The following is a 9724-nucleotide window of genomic DNA, read 5'->3' as shown; positions in this document are numbered from 1 at the left end:
AGAAGCAATCTCGCGCAAAGCCAGAAGATGGCGCCCATGAACAGTACAGGTTGGCATGTAAAATATAAAAGAAAACGGGGATTGTTAAGTTTTTCTGTACCCGTGGTCCTTTTTAGATCTACAACCAGTAACTAAAAAATATGTAATAGTACCCGAAAACAGGTAAATCTGTCAGATGACATCGGGTGTCATGGTTTAAATATCTGTTTTTGGAAGTAAGAGTCAGGTTGTCGTGGCCGAGTGGTTAAGGCGATGGACTAGAAATCCATTGGGGTCTCCCCGCGCAGGTTCGAATCCTGCCGACAACGAAATATTTTTATGATCAATTATTTTCTTTTTCTCTTAACGTTGATAAATCATAATAAAGCTGTTATTGTGAAAACTACGAAGATTATGAGCTTTCTTTCTGCGACAAATAAATTGATGCTAAGGGACTTTTCTAGTAGATTTTTATTTCAGTTGCTGGAGCTATTGTTTTATATGTAAATTAACCTGCCAAATAAAGCAGATGTAAATTTGTCTTACAATCTTAAATTCTGCTTTTGTTACTCATAAAGTGTGAATTTTATGACTAATTTCAGTACAGAAAAATAGACTGTGTGTCTGCACAGGCGTGTGTGTCTGCACAGGCGTGTGTGTCTGCACAGGCGTGTGTGTCTGCACAGGCGTGTGTGTCTGCACAGGCGTGTGTGTCTGCACAGGCGTGTGTGTCTGGACAGAACCCCACCGATCTCGTCAGTATAATCCTCTCAGAATCTCGTCCCCTCCTGCTGGTTTTGGCTCCACTCCAGTGCACTGGAGGCCAGGGAGGAGCAAGAAGGAAACTTGTGTGAACGTCTGAGTAATCTGAGTATAAACTCTCATCTGAAACCCAAGAATGCAGTGATTTCTGGTCATGATAAAGACAAGGTCACAGGCACAAGACGAATTTTTTATTTTCTTTACCAGGGATTACTTCATGATCTCTTGAAACCAAAAACATAAGAGTGTGGAAGTTGTGAAAAATAAAATGAAACCTGAACGTTTAGAAGAAATCCATCCTGTATCACATAATAGTAAAAAACTGAGATGAGATGGGGAAATATTCACATTAGAATTGTCTGAAGCAATTTCTGTGGGTGGATATTAGTTACAAATTGCAAACTTTGTTTGGTTTGATTTACTGTCATGCTTAATAAATGGCTTTTTACTTGCTGTTACAGACATTACTCATTCATCCTTTAGGTTACAAGCCATTAAGTTACAATTGACGGTCAGTTTGTGTTTTCCAGAACAAGTAGGATAATGGTAAAAACTAACATGCCGCTTTACCACTTACCTTGAAAGTCCAAAGTGCTTTACAGTCACATTATTTTGGGTTATTTACTGCAGGCTCAGTTCTTTTTCTTCAAAGTTCAGCTGAAAGGTGTTGAGATGTTTCGATTTTTCCTTCTAATGTGTGGTGCGGTCCAAGAGAGGTCTTTAGGGTTTCCCCGAGCCTCTTAGATCTACCTCCAAAGTACAGACTGATGTCTTTGCGAGGATTGAGTTGGGACTGTGCATGGTTTCCCCTCTGTCAGTCACACCAGGTCCAGGTGGACAATTATCCACAGCTGTCTTGATTTGTGTTCATGGTCCTCTGTGTATTTAAGTCTCTGGTTGTCAGGTCTGCTGCTTTGTCACCTTTTGGTTTCTCTGTTTCTATCTGGTGTATTTTTGGTCCTACACCTCTGAGTCCTGGCAGAGTTAACGAGACCCGAATGATTGAGAATCTTCAGGCTTTTCTCTATGAATGCTCAATACATGGGGGAGGGGGGGCTTTTTCTGTTGTCGTTTGTTGTATCAGAAAAGCTCAAATTTCACTATTATTAGCAATATCAGATCTATCCAGTCGTACAATTTAGATCCAGATTCCAGCTCAGACGAGGAAAACAAAGACCATCATGGATCCGTTTGTCTGCAGGTGGATGTTCAGAATGGAGCAGGGAGGTTGTGGCCCCGCCCATCGCATTTTCCATGTGAACAAATGGGCTTTTATAAACTGCGTTGTTTTTTTTTTTTGTTTTTTTTAATCTGCTTAGAAGATTTGAATAAAGAAACACTCAGAAATGCAATTTTAAGTTTCATTTTCTTTATATATGTCCTCCATCAGAAAAAATGCCTCGAGAGAGAGGATGTTATAAAACAGCATTTTCATCAGAGTAGGTTTTTAATGATGGTATTTTAAGATTGTAAATATAATCTACACCAGTCTCTATAGTTGACAAATGTTTTTTGCCCACTCTAAGCCAGTTTACATCCCAAAAAAGATTTCTCTCTGAAAGGCTGATATTTTCCAACATGTGTCCGTGTTATTTGGGTTTATTTTGTGGTTTTACATTAGTGCTTGAATGAACAGATTGCAGAAGATGGAAGACCAGAGGAAGCATTGATTAGCCATGGCTAATGACCGAGTCTCCAAATATCTAGTTAATCCCCAATGTCTGATTTTTGGGGACACATATATGGACTCACTGTTTCTGACCGCATTAGTGAAACAAGATTTTTGTTATTTGGGTAAATCACTTGAATGGTTCAGTCCACAGTTCATGGCAGCTTTTTCCTGGACAAGAAATCAAAGCGGCGTGGATGAAACCGTCAGCTCACCAGTTTGAAAGACATTTTTACAGTGAACAGTTGTGGAAATGTGTGAAATGTACCAAAGACAAAGATGTTTTTGGTGTGTCTTCATAGTACTTGCTGCTTCTGTGGGAAATGACGTGTTGCTGAGCAGAGCTCACCCCCCCCCCCCCACCACCCACCCAGAGGACTCCTGTCAGGCTATTTTCCCCATAGCTCGTCTGCATTCTTTATGATGTGAAACTTCACACAAGTCCCCGCCTTTGTCTGTATCCTGCAGTCCCTGCATTGCCAGTTCAGTTCAGTCCCCACATTTGCATGTCATTCGATGAAAACACAGACTGATAGAGTGTCAAAACACGAAAACAGCTGCAGGGGGGGCTTTGCAAACAGGGATGATGCAATTAAAACCTGTTTTGTTTCGCAGAGATCCTGCTGCTCTGGTGATTTGTAGTCAGCTTGTCATGGACGTGTAAACGACTTCAGTCAGGACTCCATCGATCAGCCCCACCCAGATTCATGCTGTGCCGTCCTGACGCTCTGTGCTCAGATGCTTTCCAAAGAAAACATCATGGAAAACTGCATTAACTTCCATTAAAACATAATTAAACTTTCTACAGATTCATGATCCACCATTCAGTTGATTTAGAGTATGTGTTTATTTTGACATAAATTAGGCTTCCAGCTCATAAAACCCAAAAAATGTATTTCAGAAAATTAGAATACTGTGGAGAACTCCACATTTAGAATTTAGGATCATAATAAAGTATTTTCAAAATATTCAATACTTCAACAGTATGAGCGGCCAGGGGCGTGCACGGATTTTAGAGGGGCGGGTGCTCAAAGTCAGAAAAAGGCAGCAAAAACACTTTTTGTCTTTTAAACAATACAGACATTTAGTAAAATGTTGAAACAAACGATAAATACTCAACTGCTGCAGATGAAAGTGACACAATTGTCATTTTTTATGTGAACAAATTATTCTGACCATTGAGTTTCTTCACTTTATCACAGACTTGGAAGACATCAAAGCAATAAAACACTGGAGGCTGTTTCTGTTGATATAATGTGCTGCAGGCAGAATCAACATGAATCAAGTTTAACCCAGATAGTAATATTTTAAACATCTTTCATCCCCAAAATGCTGAATAATAATAATGATGCTATAATTGTGTTGCTGTGAGGATTCTGCAGTTTTTCCGTGTTTTTGGTCGTTCATCAGTCACTCCTGGTTCATGTCAATCATCCACAACTGTCTATATTTCTGTTAATTCTCTTCAGTGAGTAGAAGTCTCTGGTTTCCAGTTCTACACTGTCAGGTCATCTGCTTTTTCTGTTTTTTTTTTTTTGTTTCTTCACGGTTTTTGTCCTGTTTAAGTTTATTTATCAAATGTTTGTGTTTCTACCATCAAGCCCAGTTTCCTGCATTTTGGCTCCTGAGCCTTCAGTTCCTGACAGCTGGATCCAATGTGACTCTTTGGGATTCACAGATAAATTCTCTTCTTCATCATATCCTCCAAACACACAGGTTCCTGCTGTGATTGGAAAGATTTTAATACCCATGGTTGTGAAACTGAATGATACAGAACTGTAAGAAGGTGATTCTGATCAGAAAATATTAGATGAAACAGATACATTTAGTGTTAGATCCATAGTGAAGGTTGATTTATTTTGAAATTCCCCCTGCGTTTTATTTTGGACTCAGTGCCTAGCTTCCTGTCCCTGAACAAATAGCGCGTTTTTCTAAAATACGAACCACATTGAAGCTCGTTAAACCAGCCGCCAGCGGCTATAGATAGACCAGAACTCCCTGGTTCAAGTAGCTTCACTGTCACGTCCCTTCAGGTCTCCGTGGAGCAGCAGCTTCTCTCCCCGGCTTTCCTGGGCCTCTGAGTCCGGGCGGAGCCGCAAAGACAGAAGCAGCAGATCAGAATCCCCGGCTTACAAGAAAATGGATTTGAAAGAATACCTGAGGATTTTGTAGACACTTTTTTTTTTGCATATCTAACAGAAATGTATTTATGTTGATACAAAAAAAGGCAGGTGCTCCAGTCCCCCCGAGGGCCCTTCCGTCCTGCTGGAAGATGGAATCTGCATCTCCACCCAGATCCTCAGCTGAAGGAATCATGACGTTTCTAGAACATTCTGCTGGACTGTTGCAGTGATTTTTGGATTTAAGACAGCAGAGTTTACCAACAGCAGCTCTAAACATTTGACCCCACATCATGACGGACTGTAGAGATTTTATGCAGAAAATCAAGCAGCTTGGGTTCTGTTCCTCACCATTTTCCCCTTTGGACCTTGATTCCCAGAAAACAGGAGCCTGGATCACTGGTCACCAGTCCTGTCTGTTTTCTCTTTTGAGACGTTTCCTCCGTTGGTCCAGGCTCAGAAGTGTCTTGACCCGAGCAGCCCGACAGTTGTGGCCCGTCTCCTGAATGTGTCTGAATGCGATGGCTTTGGAAGCTGGTCCTCCGCCTCTTTCTGGACGTCTGCAGGTCCTTGAGTCTTCTGAGAATCCTCTCCGGTCGTCTGTTTTGCTGCTGCGTCTTCTCCGGACACATTCTGTGAACAGCCAGCCTCCCCGGCGGGGAACGTTTGTGGCTTACCCGGACTATGGAGGAGGTCCATGAGGGTCTTTTGGCTAATTATCTAAAGTCTTTCTCCTAAGAAATAACAGCAAAGAAAGGACATCAAAAATGACATTGACATTAAATAAATACATACAGGTGTGAAAGTGACATGTGATTCACTGCAAACATATCTTCAACTGTAAACATGTGTTCAAATGTTTTATTTATTTTTTTTAGGTAAAGAAATCATTTTGTAGATGATTTGTTGGCGAAACTCAGTTTAAAACATTCATGTCCCAAAGAATTTGGGAAGATTTCTCTATTGTTTAAATCCTGTTTTGTAGGTTTTATGAGCTGGAATCCCAATTTACGTAAAAAAAACAAAATAAAATACGGAAATACTTGAAATCGATCTATATTCCATGAAAATATAAAGAAAAGAAAATGTTTTGAGTGGAATTATGAAAATAAGTCCACTTTTTATGTTTTATGCAAATAGAAACTCCAGGTTTACTTTGAGTATAATTGGACTGCCAAAAGGACAACACCCCTATAGGGGGGGTAAAAATGTAAACTTCCTGCACGCAGGTCCAACACGTGACCCACTGAGGCAACAGATAGGCGCCCAGGACAGGAATCTGACACTTTGCTGTAGAGATGCACAACCGCTCATCCTACTCTTTACCATTCCAGCCGGCATACATGAACGTGCACGCTGCCTCCCCGAGGCCTTCAGTGGATCATTTACATGCCGATTGGTAATAAAAGTGTCTTCAGACAACCTGTGAGAAAGTGGCCATGAGATGAGGAGGAATAAAAAAAACATCCCTGCAACAACAAGCCACCCCTCTGGCAGGCATGCGGCCATTTCTCAGAGGACCCTCACGTCAGGACGCCTGATCCATGTAAAAGCCCTCGCATTGATTTCACAATCAACAAGCCGCACCTCGACCCGTTCTGCTGGGCAGAATCGCCCCGGTGGTTGGAAAATTGATGGTGTTGTTCACCCGGAAAAACAAATGCACTCAGGCCAGCAAACACATCCACATTTTCCAGGCGTGTTGGGGAGGGCTCAGCACCTTGAAAATTGCTCCATTAGCTCCAAGACTGATAGTGTCACGGAAAGTGCACGTACATGCAATCGTCTGGAGACGTGCAAGGCCGCCCATAAAGGAAGCGTGTGTCTATGGGAGAACAAAAAACAAAAACAAAAGTAGGGTCATTTAAAGATTCATCACCATCTGTTTGGGTGCCGGCATGCCGTTTTCCCCTCAGTGGGAGCCTTTGATTTAGCAACAAAAGTCTACACAATTGCACACTCCTTCCCCGCTGAGCACTGAGGCGTCGAGTCTGAGCTGTTTACACCAATCAAACCAGCCGGGCATTGCTCCTTATCGTCACAGCTAACAACAGCAACAAAAATTTACAAGAAAACTACAACATAGTTCCTGTGACGATAGCTGTGGATGCCTGAGCATCGTGCTGGACATCAACAGTGCTGGGGGCACCGAGACGGATCAGGGACCTGTTTGTGGCTGATATCACACAACCGGCAGAAAGGAAAAGTGAAGTGTGCGTGGACGCGGCCGTTGATTCTGCCTTCAGGTGCTTTCAAACACTAAGCAATGGGCTTTCAGTGCTTTTCGGCCGTGGAGAAACCCCACGAGCAGACAGGCGTCTCGTGTCTACTTAAGTTTGAAGGCATGTTAGACTCAGCAACAGTTAGACTTTGATTTATGGACACTTTTGCCCGTTCAGATCTAATATCTGGAGTTTTATTCCTTTAGAACAGTGTTTTTCAACCAGTGTGCCGTGGGAGATGGTCAGGTGTGCTGTGGGAAATTGCCCTCATTCACTGATCTAAAAACATTTCTCCTCTCCAGGATATCAGCTCTTTGTTCATCCAAACAGCCCTGATAAAACACTGAGTAGTTAGAATATGAAAGATCATAAAATACTTTTTTCTTTGTGTTTATGTGATTCTATTAAAGACATGTTGATAAGAATGACGGTAACGCGATTTAGCCGCAGCTACAGCTGTCTTAAAGTCCCGCCCCTTTAACTGTCTCCTCCAATCATTCTTGGAGGCTTAATCACACGTCATCAGTCTGACCAATCAGAAGTGGTTAAAGTCTTCACTTCCTTGTTCAGATTCTGCTCATAAAGTCTCTCAGTTCCAACATAAATACCAGCTAAAGCTCGTCTTTAGCGGTGTAGCTTTCCACGGAATCCGGTGTCAGACCGTGGAACAAGAGAAAAAAACAATGAAGCTCAGAGATGCCTGCTTGTTTGGGTTTGGCGGCTGTTCGCACTACATCTCCCATGATGCATTGTGTTAAAGTGACAGCGCACAATGAGTCTTCCTTGTTAAACGTCTTGAAACCACAACGAACACACATCAAACAGTTTTTCAATCTTTTGACTTAACTTTTATTACATATTTTAGAAAAAACAGCTGCAACTTCCAGCTTTTTCTGCCACAATTATCACAAAAATGCACGTGAGATTGTGGAGGGGCTGTAGATCAATACAGACTTTTTTTTTTGGATGCTGGTGTGCTGCGGGATTTTTGTCAAGGTTAAAGTGTGCCGTGGCTCAAAAAAGGTTGAAACCCTGCTTTAAAAGTTGTTAAATGCTGTTCACGCAGGAAAACAAGTTTAGCATCTGCAAACAAAATGAGCGCATCTGTAAAAGACGAATAAAAAATACAGATGGAGGAAAATATCGCACTTAAAAATAATAAAGTTAAATAATTTGGTGCTAGTAGAAGTATTGAGAGCTACAGAAAAGGCTCCTGTCGGTCCTTAACCCTTCAACTGCCTCCATCGTTGTGTTGTTATAGGGTTAAAATAGCAAAACACATGAGCAGGGGCGGAGCTACAGGGGACACAAGGGGGGAAACCCCCTTCAGCAAAAGCTTTGTCCCCCAATTTCTGAGCTAATATTAACATATTGACAAAGGTTAAGAAATGATAAATACTTTTTTAGGTACAATCTTGATCCCTCCAATTATCTGTTTCTAAAACTAAAACCATTTGAAATGCGTGTTTTGAATATTTAAAATCAAACTATTTTGAGTTTAGTATTTAAAAAAATGCCGGCCAAGAGAACAAAAAAAAAACAGTTTCTACATTATACTGAACTTTTACAAAAAACTTTTTTTATTGTGTACAATTCTAAATATTACTTTTTTATAAAGTGTTTTTACTTCAGACCACTTCATGATCTCTAAGATTGAAAAAAGCAACAACAAGTGGATAAATATTGCAAACCCCACAAACCAAAGTCAACTCCCCAAATCTGACATAGAACTGAAGTTAAAAACGGCAGGAAGAGCCTGAATAGTTGAACGAATGAATGAAGAATAGTTGCATGAAGTGTTGGAAAACGTTGCCGTCCACATTCGTGTTTCTCTGCATGGAATAAAGAATGAAAGGGTAAAGAAAGGGGAGTGAATCACTTGGCTCCACTGCATGTGGTTGCATGCAATATCATCAGAAACATGCTTATCAACTTCCTTGGAAGTCAGTTCTCCTCTGACGCGCCCTAGCAGGTTTCCCTTGAGGTCAACAAAGGGAGCTTGCTGCAGCACGTCTGAGCTGCATTCATCTACCATTCAGCCTCTAGAGACGCGCTTTCTTCATGCTTTGGGATTTATCAATACCAAATTACATGAATAACAACCAAACTTGTAAATGTACTTTTCAAATAAATGAGACATTTGATAAATAAAAAAGGTCAAATTTGGACCTTTAGTTTATAATCTTGCATTTGCCAGCCTCTCGGGGAAATGTGTCGATTCCCTGAAGCTGATTAGAGATCAGTCACCTATCATTTACTCCTTTTGAGGTTCTTTCTACCACAGCTGTGCCTGGTGTTCTGATTTAATGCTCACGTTATTAAGGTTATATAGAATGTAGAGTGTTCAAAGCAGTAAAAAAAATCCCTTCAAAGACCATTGGGAAGCTGTGAAGTTTGTACCAATCCATCAGGAATGAGGGGCATCGCAAGAATTCAGGAAACTGTAAGATAAGTCATTGAGGGAGGTGGAAGGGGAGAGGAAAATAAGCAAAGAAAAAGACGGGTCAGATGGAAGAATGACAGGAAAGGGATTGCCGTTGCCTTTGGTCCACAGCTTGCAATGGGTGAAAGTGGAAAAAGTTGAAGTTCAAGAGCAGGAGTGGACACTGAGCTTCAGAGTCAACAAGTAGAGCCTGGCGGGAACCAAAGGGGTTCTGGTTCTGAGGAGGAAGGAAACGTGTATCTAGGACTTCCCTGCTTTAAAGTTCACATGTCTGTTTGGGACATCTATTCTGCTGCAGGAGTTAAAAATGCAGAGAAACAGGCAGCACAGGATGTATTATCTGTCCGTTTAAAAAAAAAGGACGGATAATAAATTCTGTGTTGTTGCATTTATTATAAATTTGCTTTTAAAGAACCGATGAAGATCGTCTTTTGGTTGTTTTTAACATGGAGGACAAATACAGAGACTTAAAATTTGAGAATCAAATTGTTGTGAATCAGGAGCAGATTCAAAAATCCCGTTGGATTAA

General features: G+C 41.2%; 1 non-coding gene across 1 annotated transcript; it reads left to right on the top strand.

The window, feature by feature from the left end:
- The first annotated feature begins 226 nt into the window (after positions 1-226).
- Positions 227-308, top strand: trnas-aga. The gene has a single exon. It is a non-coding gene; the product is annotated as a tRNA-Ser (tRNA).
- Positions 309-9724: the final 9416 nt, after the last annotated feature.

The sequence above is a fragment of the Oryzias latipes genome, chromosome 21, assembly GCF_002234675.1.
Source record: "Oryzias latipes chromosome 21, ASM223467v1".
Taxonomy (NCBI): Eukaryota; Metazoa; Chordata; class Actinopteri; order Beloniformes; family Adrianichthyidae; genus Oryzias; species Oryzias latipes.
This window is presented reverse-complemented; position numbering and strand designations above follow the sequence as displayed.